The 13158-nt window shown below is 36.8% G+C and overlaps 1 long non-coding RNA gene and 1 other non-coding gene across 2 annotated transcripts in view; both read left to right on the forward strand.

Moving 5' to 3' along the window:
• The first annotated feature begins 223 nt into the window (after positions 1-223).
• LOC117999094 lies at positions 224-330 on the forward strand. The gene has a single exon (XR_004676208.1). It is a non-coding gene; the product is annotated as a U6 spliceosomal RNA (small nuclear RNA).
• Positions 331-395: 65 nt separating this feature from the next.
• LOC117999066 overlaps positions 396-13158 on the forward strand; it is a 23554-nt gene continuing 10791 nt past the window's right edge. The window contains exons 1-2 of the long non-coding RNA XR_004676200.1: positions 396-478; positions 7030-7117. This is a non-coding gene — a long non-coding RNA (uncharacterized LOC117999066). The remainder of the gene's footprint in view (positions 479-7029; positions 7118-13158) is intronic.

The raw sequence follows: 13158 nt of genomic DNA on the forward strand, positions 1-13158 counted from the left end.
TCATACAAATAGAATCACACAAACAGTACTCTTGGTAATTTTTTTTTCTTCAGTATTACAATTTTGAGATTCAGGCATGTTGCTATGCAGGGCTATCATTATTCACTTTCACTTTTGTATGATATTCTATTGTGTGTATGTATTATAGTTTATTGATACAATCTACTATTGATGGACATTCAAGTTGTTTCTAGTTTTCTGCTGTTACAAATAATACTTTTATGTGCTCCCTTCGGCAGCACATATACTGCAATTGGAACGATACAGAGAACATTAGCATGACTCCTGTGCAAGGATGACACGCACGTTCGTGAAGCGTTCCATATTTTTGGGAGGAATACTTACCATTTACATCGACATGGACGGAACTGGAGGGTATTAATGCTGAGCGAAATACGTCAGTCAGAGAAAGACAGTTATCCTATGGTTTCACTCACATGTGGAATATAAGAAACAGCGCAGAGGACCACAGCGGAAGGTAGGGAAACTGAATGGGAAGTCATCAGAGAGGGAGACAAACCATGAGAGACTCTTAACTATAGGAAACAAACTGAGGGTTGTTGGAGGGGAGGTGGGGTGGGGGGATGAGGTAACTGGGTGACGGGCATTAAGGAGGGCACGTGATGTGATGAGCATGGGTGTTACACGCAGCTGATAAATTATTGAACACTACATCTGAAACTAAATATGTACTCTATGTTGGCTAAATGAATTTAAGTAATAAAAAAAATAAAAAAACAAATAATACTTTTATGAATTATGTATGCTGATGCACATTTGCAAGAATTCTTTAAGGTATGTGAGTAGGACTAGATTGCTCAGTCTCAATTTTACTAGAAAATGCCACACTATTTTCCAGTGACTGTGCCAATGCTCAACAGTAAAGCATGAGAACTCAACGTTGAGCCACGTCTTCACCAATGATTAGCCATGCCAGTGTTTTTAAATGTTGCCCTACTAGTGGGTATGTACAGATGACACACTGTGGTTTTAATTTACTCTTCCCTGAGGTTGAGCAATTTTCCCATGCTTTTTGGATATTCATATTTTCTGTGAAATGCATGTGTAAGCATTATTGCCCATTACTCTCCTGAGAGTTGGTATTTATTTAAGTGTTCAGGACATGAGTATTTTGTTAAGTATATGTGCTGTAATATCTTATCCAAGTTTGTGCTTTGTATTTTAAGTCTCCTTATATTTTCATTTGGGAAACAGTTCTTAATCTTGGTGTCATCAAAATTATCTATCCCTTTTCTTCGGTTTATGCATTTTTCTGACTTGCTTAAGAAAAATTTCCCAGCCTCAAATTTGTAAAGATATTCTGCATAATGGCAGGTTTAATATTTTGCATTTGCTTAAAATCTTTAATCAACCTGCAGTCAATTTTATATCTGGTGTGAAGAGGGGTTTGAGTTCATTTTTATATCTAATAGCCAATTGTCCTAACTTTTTTATAAAAAGTCCATCTTTTCCCAACAATCTATAATGCCATCTGTCATATTAACTGTCTGTTTATGTTTGAGTCTATTTCTGGGAATTTCTATCTACTCTATTTCATTCGTCTACTTGTCTCTCCCTGTGTGAGTGATATAGTTTATTAATTACTGTTCCCTTGTAATAATTTTGATAAATGGGAGGTAAATCCCCTGATATTTTCTTCTTCCTCAGTTGTCTAGACTATTTTGACCTTTTAATTTCATATAAACATTTTAGAAGCAATTTATCATACTTCAAAAAATGAAAGATCTTGGCATGCCTGGGTGGCTCGGTCGGTTAAGGGTCTGCCTTCAGCTCAGGTCATGATCCCAGGGTTCTGGGAACGAGCCCCATGTCAGGCTCCCTGTTCGTGGGAAGCCTGTTTCTCCCTCTCCTCCCCGTTCATGCTCTCTCTTGCTCTCTCTCTCTCTCTCTCAAATAAATAAAATCTTTTTTAAAAAGCAAAAACAAAAAAAATGAAAGATCAATAAAAGGAAAATATTGGTATTTTACTAGCCATAAAAGTAATGTGGAAAAGGATGACAATTTTTGCAGTATGAATTTTTTCAATTCATGAATCAGTTATAGGTCTCTATTTTACATCATATTTAATGTCACTCTACATGATTTCAAGACTTACTATAAAATTACAGAAATCAAAACAGTGTTGTATTGAAAAAAGGTAGATAAAAAGATCAATAGAATCCAAAATTAGCTATGGACAACTGGTTTTGTCCAAATGGGCAAATGTAATTCAATAGAGAAAGTAAAGTCTTAAAAAAAAAAAAAAAAAAAAAAAAAGTGCTGAAACCATTAGAATACTCATATGCAAAATATATGTATCTATAAAAGTTAGTCCATACCTCATATCTGTGCAAAAAATTAACTAAAAATAAATGGTAGGTCTTTGTCTAATATCTAAAGCTGTAACATGTCTAGAAAAAACAAGGAAATAATTCTTGCTATTTGGGGCTGACAACAATTTCTTAAACACAGCAACAAAAGCATGGTCTATAAAAAATGAATACATTTGATTAATATATTAAGAGATGGAAAAGCTAAGCCTTAGGTTGGAAAGAAATATTATAAATCACATATCTCATAAAGAACTTATATCTAGAATATATAAAGAACCTCCAACACTCAATAACAAGGAAAAAACAAAACAAAAAACCCTTAAGCAACAGGCAAAACATTTGAACAGACATTTGACCAAAATGGAAAATAAGCCCATGAAAAGATTAGGGAAGTTAGTCATTAGGAAAATGAAAATCAGAGCCACAGTGAGATACCACTACACACCTACTTGAATGGATAAAATGTTTTAAAATACTTAGCCTGACAATTACTGACATGGATGCAGAGCAACTGGAACTTTCACACATTGCTGGTGGGAACGCAACATGGCCCAGACACTTTAGAAAACAATTTGGCAGTTTCTTATAAAGTTAAAAATACATTTATCATACAACCCTGCAATCCCACTCCTAGCTATTTACCCAAGTGAACTGAAACCTTATGTTCACACAAAAACTTATATGTGAATGTTTATAGTGACTTTATTTGTAATTGCACAAAACTGGAAGCCATCCACATGTTTGAACTAGGGACTGGTTAAACAAATTCTGGTACATCTATATAACAAAATACTACCAGAATAAAAAGAAATGAACAAGTAATACACACAACAGTGTGGACAAATCTTAAATGCTTTATGTTAAGTGAAAGAAGTCAGTCTCAAAGTCTGTATCCTGTATTGTTCCATTTATATTACATTGTGGAAAAGGCAAAACTATATGGACATAAAACAGATCAGTGATATCCATGAGCTACTGGAAAAGAGTTGATTGTAAAGGAGTAGGCCAGTAGCATGTTTAGGAAGGCAGGTGGGTGTTGGAATTGTTTGCTATCTTGATTATGGTGGTAATTAGAAACTATATGTATTTGTCGAAACCCACAGACTAGTACAGTAAAAAAAATGTGAATTTTAATGTATGTGTTTTATAGCTTAATAAAATAACAAAAAAAGTATCCTATTTCATCTAATTTTAATATAATCACACCAACTTAATTTTGGTTAGAGCTGGTATGTCTTTTTCTATCCATCTTTCTGTGACCTCGCATTTAAAAGAGCACTTACTTTAAATAGGACATATTTTTTTTTTCTATTTAAAACAGTGTTGCAATCTTTTTATTTTTTTTTTTTAAGATTTGATCTATTTTTATTTGAGAGAGAGAGAGAATGCGAACATGGGCAGGGGGAGGGGCAGAGGGACAAGTAGACTCCCTGCTGAATGGGGGAGCCCGACATGGGGCTCGATCCCAGGACCCTGAGATCATGACCTGAGCCGAAGGCAGACACTTAACTGACTGAACCACCCAGGTGCCCCTTATAATCTTTATCTTTTAATTTAGCTCCTTTATACTTAATGAAATTACTGATCTAGTTTGGTTTGAATTTACCTTTTTGTTCATTGTTTTCCGTTTGGTCTATGCATTTATTTTTCATTTCTTCTTTTTTGTATTTCTTTGGATTCATTATCTTTTCCTTAAATTTTCTCCATTTTCCATTTTTACTCCTCTGTTCTTCATTTTTCAAGGCTGCATCTCCTGCTCCTTTGTGCATAATTAGCCCTTATTACATGACTATTAGGCCTATATCCATGTCCACTATCCCAGGCTTCAGGACGTTAACAATTCTGACTTCAAATTCTTCTTAGGTTCTGGGACCTGGAAATTTTGTCTTGTTTTTTTTAAAGACCAGCATTTATTAAAAATGCTATTAGTTATATTTTATCCAGCATTTGTGTGTGTTTGTAGTGAGCAAATCTTGTGAGCTCAGTTTTCCATTATGCAAAATCCAGAAGTGAAAAGGGCTTTAAAGCTAAGAATTGGAGAATATGAAGTACCTCTCCATGGCCAGAACATAAAGTTCTTAGTGGAGGGAGAATGGTGGGAAATAACCAGTTGGGCAAGACTCAGATCATGAAGAGCTTCATATATTGTGCTCAGGATTACAGATATTCTTGCAAAAACAAAGGAATACAAAAGAGAGAGAGTTTAAACAGGAGAATGGCATGACCCAACTTGCATTTTAGATAGATTATGTTGGCTGCTCTGGGTGATCAAAGTTAATGATCATTGATTTTTCTCATGAAGCCTCATCCTCTGTTACTTCCCTTAAGGTAGCGGGCGCCTGGGTGGCTCAGTCGGTTAAGCATGGACTCTTGATTTCAGCTCAGGTCATGACCTCAGGGTCTTGAGATAAAGCCCTGCATCGGGCTCTGCCTGGGTGTGGAGCCTGCTTAAGATTCTCTCTCTACCTCTCCCTGTGCCCCTTTCACTGCCTGCTCTCTAAAAAAAAAAAAAAAAAAATGAAAGAAAAAGAAGAAAGAAAGAAAGAAAAGAAAGGAAGGAAGGAAGGAAGGAAGGAAAGAAGGGAGGAGGGAAGGAGGGAAGGAGGGAAGGAGGGAAGGAGGGAAGGAAGGAAGGAAGGAAGGAAGGAAGGAAGGAAGGAAGGAAGGAAGGAAGGAAGGAAGAAAGAAAAAGAAATTCTGATTCATGGCAGAAATTTCCAAAGATCTCTACATGTTCCTCAGATGTTCTCTGTTGACTGATTTAATTACCAAGAGCATGTGCCACTTAAATCATCAGAAAAAAAAGAAAAAAAAAAGAACTACTTTCAGTTTGGGGGAAAAAAATAAATCCAAGTTCTCTGGCTCCTAATTGAAGATCTATTTACATATTCAGTTGAGAAAACAAAAAAAAAAAAACAAAAACAAAAACAAGGAACCAAGTGTGAACTACATAACTGAAGCAGATGAATACTGAAGAAACAAAGGAATGCCTTTGCAGAGGTAATGTTCACAAAAGCAATCATTCTTGCTTTGTTGCCCTTTGCCAAGGGAACACAGAGGCCAGCGGTAGGGTTCATACCAGCCCTACCTTGTATGTGTGTGCCTCCTTTCAGATTTTTCAGCGAACTGATTCCTAGCACCTTCTGTTTCAGTGGGTACAGGGCAGCTGGTCACAAGGGGCTATGTGAGTAGACGGAGAGGCTGCATTCCATCAGGCCCCCTCAGAGTTATATGACAATAATTCAGAGTTGCACCTTTTTGACTCCCACCCACACTGGTCTGCCCTTTTTCTGAACTCATATTACACCATGTACTTTGGCATTTGTTTTCTCATTATTAAAACATAGTGTTTCTAATGAATATAATTTATTAGGTTTTTACGGTATTCTGGGGATAATTTATGTCCCGTGTACATAAGCATATTAATTTTTTGTGGTTAATTTTTAAAAACTCTATAGAGTTAAGCACTGTTTTTCCCATTTTACAGATGAAGCAATGAAAGTTTATAAATAAATTGCCCAGGATAACCCAGCTTATTCATTCACCGCCAAATATTTGTCTGGTATCTCTCTCTCTATTCCAGGCTGTAAATTTAAGCGCTTGGCATGTATATTTTATTTAATCCTCATAACATCTCTGGAAATAGGTATTACAATCACTATTTTATAGATGAGGAATCTGAGTAGCAGAGGTATTAAGCAATTGAGTACAATCACCAGGCTGGTAAGCATGAGTTTATAATCCAGATTGGGCCATCTCCAAAACCCACGCTCAAAACGATTGCTTCTTCATCTGATTTATCCGTCTATACTCAATATCTGGACCTATGTTTTTACACTGCAGGTCCCCACACTGCCCAACTTATACTGAATATAAAGAGAAACATGTTGATATAAGAAGAGTGCCCAAAATATCTTTTGTAATGATTACCAGAGAAATTTAAGGAGAGATAATACAATGTATCTCATTATCTAACATCACCTGGGAATAAAAATTTGATATGAGTGGGTCTTTTCAGATACCTCAAACAAAAATGTTTACATATAAACTATTGTGTTTTTGTTTGTTTGTTTGTTTGTACCTGAATTTTATTATTTGAGAGTGAGAGAGTTCACAAGTGGGGGGGGGGGGTGTAGAGGAAGAAACATGCTTCCCACTGAGCAAGGAGCCGGATGTGGGGCTCGATCCCAGGACCCTGGGTTCATGACCTGAGCTGAAGGCAGACGCCTAACCAACTGAGCCACTCAGGCACCTACGCATAAACTATTATTAATGGAAACCCTTCTAGCAGAAATATGTCTTGCCTTCTTACACAAGGTGGTCTTGAGAAGTCAAGATCATTGTCAGAAAATCATTTTAAAATTTACTATAATCTAATGATGCTAATATAATGTGTTTATAATATCTCATCTCTGAATGAAAGAATGTCTTTAACTCTTACCAGCTTTAAGTTATTTATTCTGACAAGATGTGACCCACTGGTAACATTTTAAAATTTGCTGCTTCTAATTTCTTTGGGCTGAGGGAAAAAAAAAATATTCCAGCCCCAAAGAATTATGTGTGCAATAAGTAGACTCTGAGTGAGAGTCTAAAGTTACCAAATGGGCCTAGAGGATAAATGCCATGGCATTATTTTTGCTACTCAAGGGGCTTTTAAACTGACTTTCAGGTTTTTTGTTTTTCTGTTTTTTTGCAGAGGGAAAATAGAACCAGTTTAGAACTATTCAAATTCTGATTCCTTACCTGAATCTATATTTATGATCTTGGTCGTAATGATAATAACAGTAAGTGTTTCCCATCAGGCATTATCCTCCTCCTGTGTTCATTTCTGTCTTTTCTAACGCCTTAAACTTGAACTATTAATAGAATGGGGGTTACTGGGATGGGGTGGGCAAAATGGAGTTAGTGTCAAAAAAAGCTAGATGTCAAAGTTAAGTATCAGTGGTTATCATTTAGAAATAATTTCCTATCTCAACTGAAGATTTTGGAACTCTGAGGTCAAGAGATTCCATCAGTTTACATGGCTAATCGGAGGCAGGACACAGAACTAGATCTCAAAAAATCCATTCCCATGTTCCTTCACAGTTACTATTATCTGCATAATGGAGTCATTGCAGATTTCATTTCCCCTTGGAATGGCAGTGTAATAATGATCTATAATTTATTCTCATGACTTTGTGTCTTTAGGTCAGCCTAATTTTTAGATGTCCAAAGGGGAAAAAAAGACAAAATCCTGAGTATTGTTGAGCAGAGATAACAAATATAGTTTGTACAAACTAGTCGGTTATAAAATATTTTCTGCTGGCCTCTTTTGTGTGTTAGGAACACACAAGGTCTGTGAGCTGTGAAATGCAGGCTCAGACTTGGTATTGGTCTCTTTGATGAATCATCCCCTCACTCAAAACATCGTTCTTGAACACTTCTGTGCTTCCAAGCATTCTTCTATAGACAGGAGATCCACCAAGAAACGAGAGGCGAAAGCCCCATCCTTATGGAGTGTACATTCTTGTAGGGGAAAACAATAAGAGACAATGAATCTAATATTATGTAAGCAATTTTTATAGTATGTTAGAAGTGTTACGGGGTGGGGGGTAGAAAAAGCTGAGTAGGGAAAGGTGAATGGGAGTTTTGAGGGGGAGGGACAGACAGGTGGACATGCTTGCTAAGCAGGTTGTGGCACCCAGAGCTGCTTCTGCTCATCTCAATATTAAATTGACTCTAACTTTTCCATATATGTAAGTAGTATCCTCTTAGCTATATGTTAAACTCCAATGGCTTACACTTCTTATAGTCTCCATATTGCCACAGTGCTGACCTTATGGTAGGAATTCAATAAATACTTAATGATTTACCACATGCTTGTTCTATTTCCTGGATATCATTCATGTAAAACTATTTTTTAGATTAAAATTGCACTTTGGAAGTGACACACAAAGTGAGCTGTAAATGTTCATTTCAAAATTTAGATTTTTTTTCCTTAATTAGCTAAGACATTTGGGGAGTAAGGTGTACCAAAAATTAAAAAAAAAAAAAAAATGAAGTCCTATAATGTCCATTAAGCCACAGTCACCCATTAGATAGGGTTCCCAGCCCTTGACTTTGATATTAGCTTGAGTGCCAAGAATTCTTCATCACTAAGAGCAGGGCATTTAGCCAGGAGTCAGAGGAAATGGACAGCATAGTGGATAACTTAAGAGTCCAGAAGAGCATGTGGGTCCCAAAGAACGATGGCAATCTCTGTCGCTTGGAAGTCTATGGCTAAGTCACCAATCCATGAAAGATGTCCTGGGGGTTTGAGTCAGTGGTAAAAAGGAGCACATGTTCTCCTGCATTGTGGGATTATCAGGTTTGGGAGAATACTATTAGTTTACATGGCTAATTAGAGGCAGGACTGAAAACTCGGTCTCTAGAAATCCATTCCCCGCTTCCTTCAACATTACTGTTATTTGCATAATGGAGTCATTGTAGATTTCATTTCCTTTGGAATTTAGCAAAACCTAAAAATGACTTTAGGCCACAACTGGAGGCCTATCTGGCAGTGAGAAGGAGAAACTCTAAGGCATCCTTGCTCAGTTTCACACAAACACAGTCTGATTACATCAGCAAAGAGGGAAAGCCAAAGCACTCTGTATTTCACAACTTTTTAGCTTTATAATAATGACAGCAATAATCAAAGCTGACGTTTATTGACTATTTATTACCTGGCAGGCTCTCTCTTGCATGCTCTATGTCTGTTAATTCACTGAATCCTCCAAACATTCCTATAAGGCAAAACTCTGATTATTTCCAATTTTACAAATGAGAAAATCTGGGACAAAGAAAAGATAAGGAACTAGTTCCATGATCACATAGAAAGTGACAGAGCCACAGGGTAAATCCATTCTGGATTCTTAGATTTGGAAAATACCTTAGAATCTTGATACTCAAAGCGTCCTAATGGGCCAGCAGTATTGGCTTCACTTGAGAGCTTTGCTAGACATGGTAGGAACTCAAGTCTCACCCTACATATCCAGAACCAGATTCTGCATTTTAACATGATCCTCACCTGATCCATATGCCCATTAAACTTTGAGAAGCACGGTCCTACAATGTCCTAGATGATTATTCAAGTAGCCTCTTGCTTCCAAGATGACAACTCACTAAACCACGATCATTCCTATTTCTTTGTAGAATGGCTTTCATTGATTTTTTTTTTTTTTTAGAAAATTTCTCCATATTTCTGTTTTCCTATTTTACCTTTTGGTCTTCAGGTTTTATTTTCAAACCCCGTATACAGTTAATCCCTTTTCTTATGCTATCTCTTTAAGCATTTGAGCATAGTTATCAGTTTAGATCTGACTTTACCATTCTCATCCCCCTGCCTGTGTCCTCAACCCTCATCTACACTGGGACCAAAGCTCATCATTATCAAACAAAACAACCATATTTTAAAGGTGTTTACATAAGCCATGCTTTGTCTCCTGGAGGCATTGCAATATATTCATTCCTTCTCGGTGTGAGTTGAATTCTAGGTGTGGCCAATAGCAACCCCCCCCCCCCCCCCATGGGGACATTTCTTCCATTCCAGACCTTCTTATAGGGGCTTTGCCTTTGCTTTTTATATCTGAGAATTAATGTTATGATATTTTATGTTACACTTAATTCTAAAATGTTTGCAGCTACACACACCTTGAACACATTCTCCTGCTGCTCACAGTCAAGAAGTAAAAAGATGCACTCTATATACTGTTGTCTTTTCTTCCTGACCTCTCCAGGAGAGAACTGACTCAAAAATTTTTCTCTGTTCACTTATCATGAAACTTACTGACAAAAAAATGAATAGTAAAAAATCCCAGATCTTCCTCAAAAGCCAGATATTTGTCTTTGGGAATAATTCAAGTTTCTGCTGAGTTTTTAAGAATTTTACAGGCGTAGCCTAAGACTTTATGTACTCAGTATTATTTTGACCACTTAAATAAAGAATTCAGTATCTAATATTGAAAACCATCTTCTCTGTAGACTTCCTCTCTGGTGGCCTAGATGAAAATGCACGTGTACGTAATTAGAAATATTCTTTTAAAAATCCAAGATTTAATGGTTAGTTGTCAAATTTTGTAGTACAGGAGTATCACCAGAAAAACTGTTAAAAATGAAAGTTCCTACACTCAGAGGTTCTCAATCACAAGGTCTTAGGTTTGAGCTAGGAATTTTCATTTTTACCAAGAATCCTATAAGACAAGTGGTTCACAGACTGCAGTTGAAAGATCTAGATCTTTCACAGAATTACAGTCTCTTTGTCAATTTATCGGCATCTACATCATGCAGAATGTTTAATTTTATTTGGCAGGGAGTGATCATCATTAAGCAATATTCACTCAATGCTTTCTGTGCACAAGTCCCCACACTAGATACCTAATCAAGTGTGAAAGCTTTCAAAAATGAGGAATGTCATATTTATTGTCATTGCCACTCAGCTTTACCAAGAAGCAGCTACAAGAAAAATGATATCAACAGTAGGGAAAGGCCATGGAGTTCTTCACGTTCCAGGAACTGCTGAGGATATATGTCTCCTTGACACTTTACACGCATGTACAGTGTCATTGTCATAGCTGTGTTTTTTAATACAAATAAGGAGATATAATGGTAAAATGGGAGGCTGAAGATCTCATGGATTATCTCCATGCCCATAATTTTCCTTTTCCTTTCTAAGACATTTCCCCTGATAAGAAGCTTTATGAAAGAGCTTTACTGTATATATGAATAGTCCAAGTACATAAACTGGACTCAAATTTATTACATATCTTTCCAGATTTAAACGGGTTGAGAAATGGGTCAACCAGTCATAAATACTATTATATATTTTACTATTACCTGCTTGTAGAGATTGTACTTAAGTAACTACTGCTTTACCTCAATTCAGTAACACTCTTGATTAAGCTCAAATGAAAAACCTCTCACTGGTAAATTATTTCCAAGAATTGGTGTACTCTGGGGCTCTGAATTTATTCAGGTGTTATCCATTTATTTAATGTTGAGTGAGCACAACAAAATGCACATGGGGAAGTTATGGTTTAACTGAAAAGCATATAGCACAACTTAACTAGACCCTGCTGCCTTGTGCTAAAAGTAGTGACATGTGGGGCTAAGTTTAAAAAAATCTAATTATAAAAAGAAAAATGGTAAAGTTCAGCCAATGCCTCCAAGCCAATATTTAGTCTTTTCAATAGGTTATCACTATATATTTGGCAATTTACAAAACCTGGCACTGTATGGCATTGAGACACGCAAGCGAAACACAAAACACACACATGCACGTATCAAGAGAACCTCCTTACAAATCAGCAGTCACTTGATTTACAAATTCTTCTGAGTACATATAATCTAGTTCGTGTGTCTTTTGGCTCTCGTTCAGGATTTTTTACCCTCAGCCTAGGATAGATAAATAAGATTTTCACCTGGTAGAAATCACCCGCTGTTCATCATTGGAAGTCTAGGTCAAAATGTAAACTCTGATACTGAGGGATGGCCTCAGTGTTACCAAGTCGGTAGACATAGGGAGTAAGAAACACCCATCCTAGTAAGCTATAGTGACCTATGTGGTGGATTTCCTTGATTGAATGGCTGCTCTGTCTTGTCTGCTCCCTGTAGATCTGTAAGTTAGTGTTAGCTTAGCTAAATGTGGCAATTAGAATAAGGAGTCAACTCTCATCAGCCTTCCCAAATGGCCACTTCTCTTTGCTCAGCTACACTAGACAGGGGATTGGACTAGGCTGTTAGAACATACAACTGGGAAGTCTTATCTTGAGCTTGCTTTCTTGTTTTCTGGCGGGTTTACTGATCTTTATTTGGTCCAGAAAGGAGCTTCAAGAGGTTCAAAACAGATTTAGGGCTCCTCAAACCAGAGCATGGGACTTTGTGACCCCTGGAAGCTGAGGGGACACTTGATTTGTAAATCAAGTGACTGCTGATTTGTAAGGAGGTTCTCTTGAGGGGGGTGTGTGTGTGTGTTTGTGTGTGTGTCTGGGGGTTGTGTGTGTGTTTAATTTGTATCAATGCTATACAGTGTCCTGTTTAACTTTTATAGTCTTTGGTCATTCCCTTTACTGTTCATGGATGCTCCTTTCCTTTCATAATGAACTCCTTCCCCTAGTAAATATGCTAAAGGTTGTGTCAGTAAGAAAATTTGTAAATTTTGATTATGGAAATCCAGTCTTGCAACTGGCAATTCTAGCCTTGGATTTTTTTTTTTTTTTTTTTTTAGTTTCTCAGAAAATATCTTTATTTTGTATTTATTATTTTAAAAAATATTTCACTAAATATACATTACTAAGTTCACAGTTGATTTTATTTTTTAAAGATTTTATTTATTTATTTGATAGAGCGAGAGAGAGAGCACAAGCAGGGGGAGCAGTAGAGGGAGAGGGAGAAGCTGGTTCCCCGACAAGCAGGGAGCCCGATGTGGGGCTCGATGTGGGGCTTGATCCCAGGACCCTGGGATCATGACCTGAGCCAAAGGCAGACGCTTAACCATCTGAACCATCCAGGTGCCCCTTTCACAGTTGATTTTAAAGATATCATTCCATTATCTTTTTATGTCATTGATGCTGAGAAATCAGCTGTCAGTTTAATAGAGGTTCCTTTGTAGATAATCTTCTCTATCTGCCCTCAACATTATTTTTGCCCTTGGTATTCTGTAGCTTTAGTATGATGTATGAAGCATGTATTCTTGTCATTTATGCTGCTTTGGATTTTTTAAGTTTACTGAACATTTGTTCTAAAAGTTCTCAATCATCATGTCTTTGAATATTCTCTTCCCCCTTCTATCTAGTCTTACCTACTTTTTTTT

The sequence above is a fragment of the Mirounga leonina genome, unplaced genomic scaffold (assembly GCF_011800145.1).
Source record: "Mirounga leonina isolate KUSES-001 unplaced genomic scaffold, KU_Mleo_1.0 Mir_447, whole genome shotgun sequence".
NCBI lineage: Eukaryota > Metazoa > Chordata > Mammalia > Carnivora > Phocidae > Mirounga > Mirounga leonina.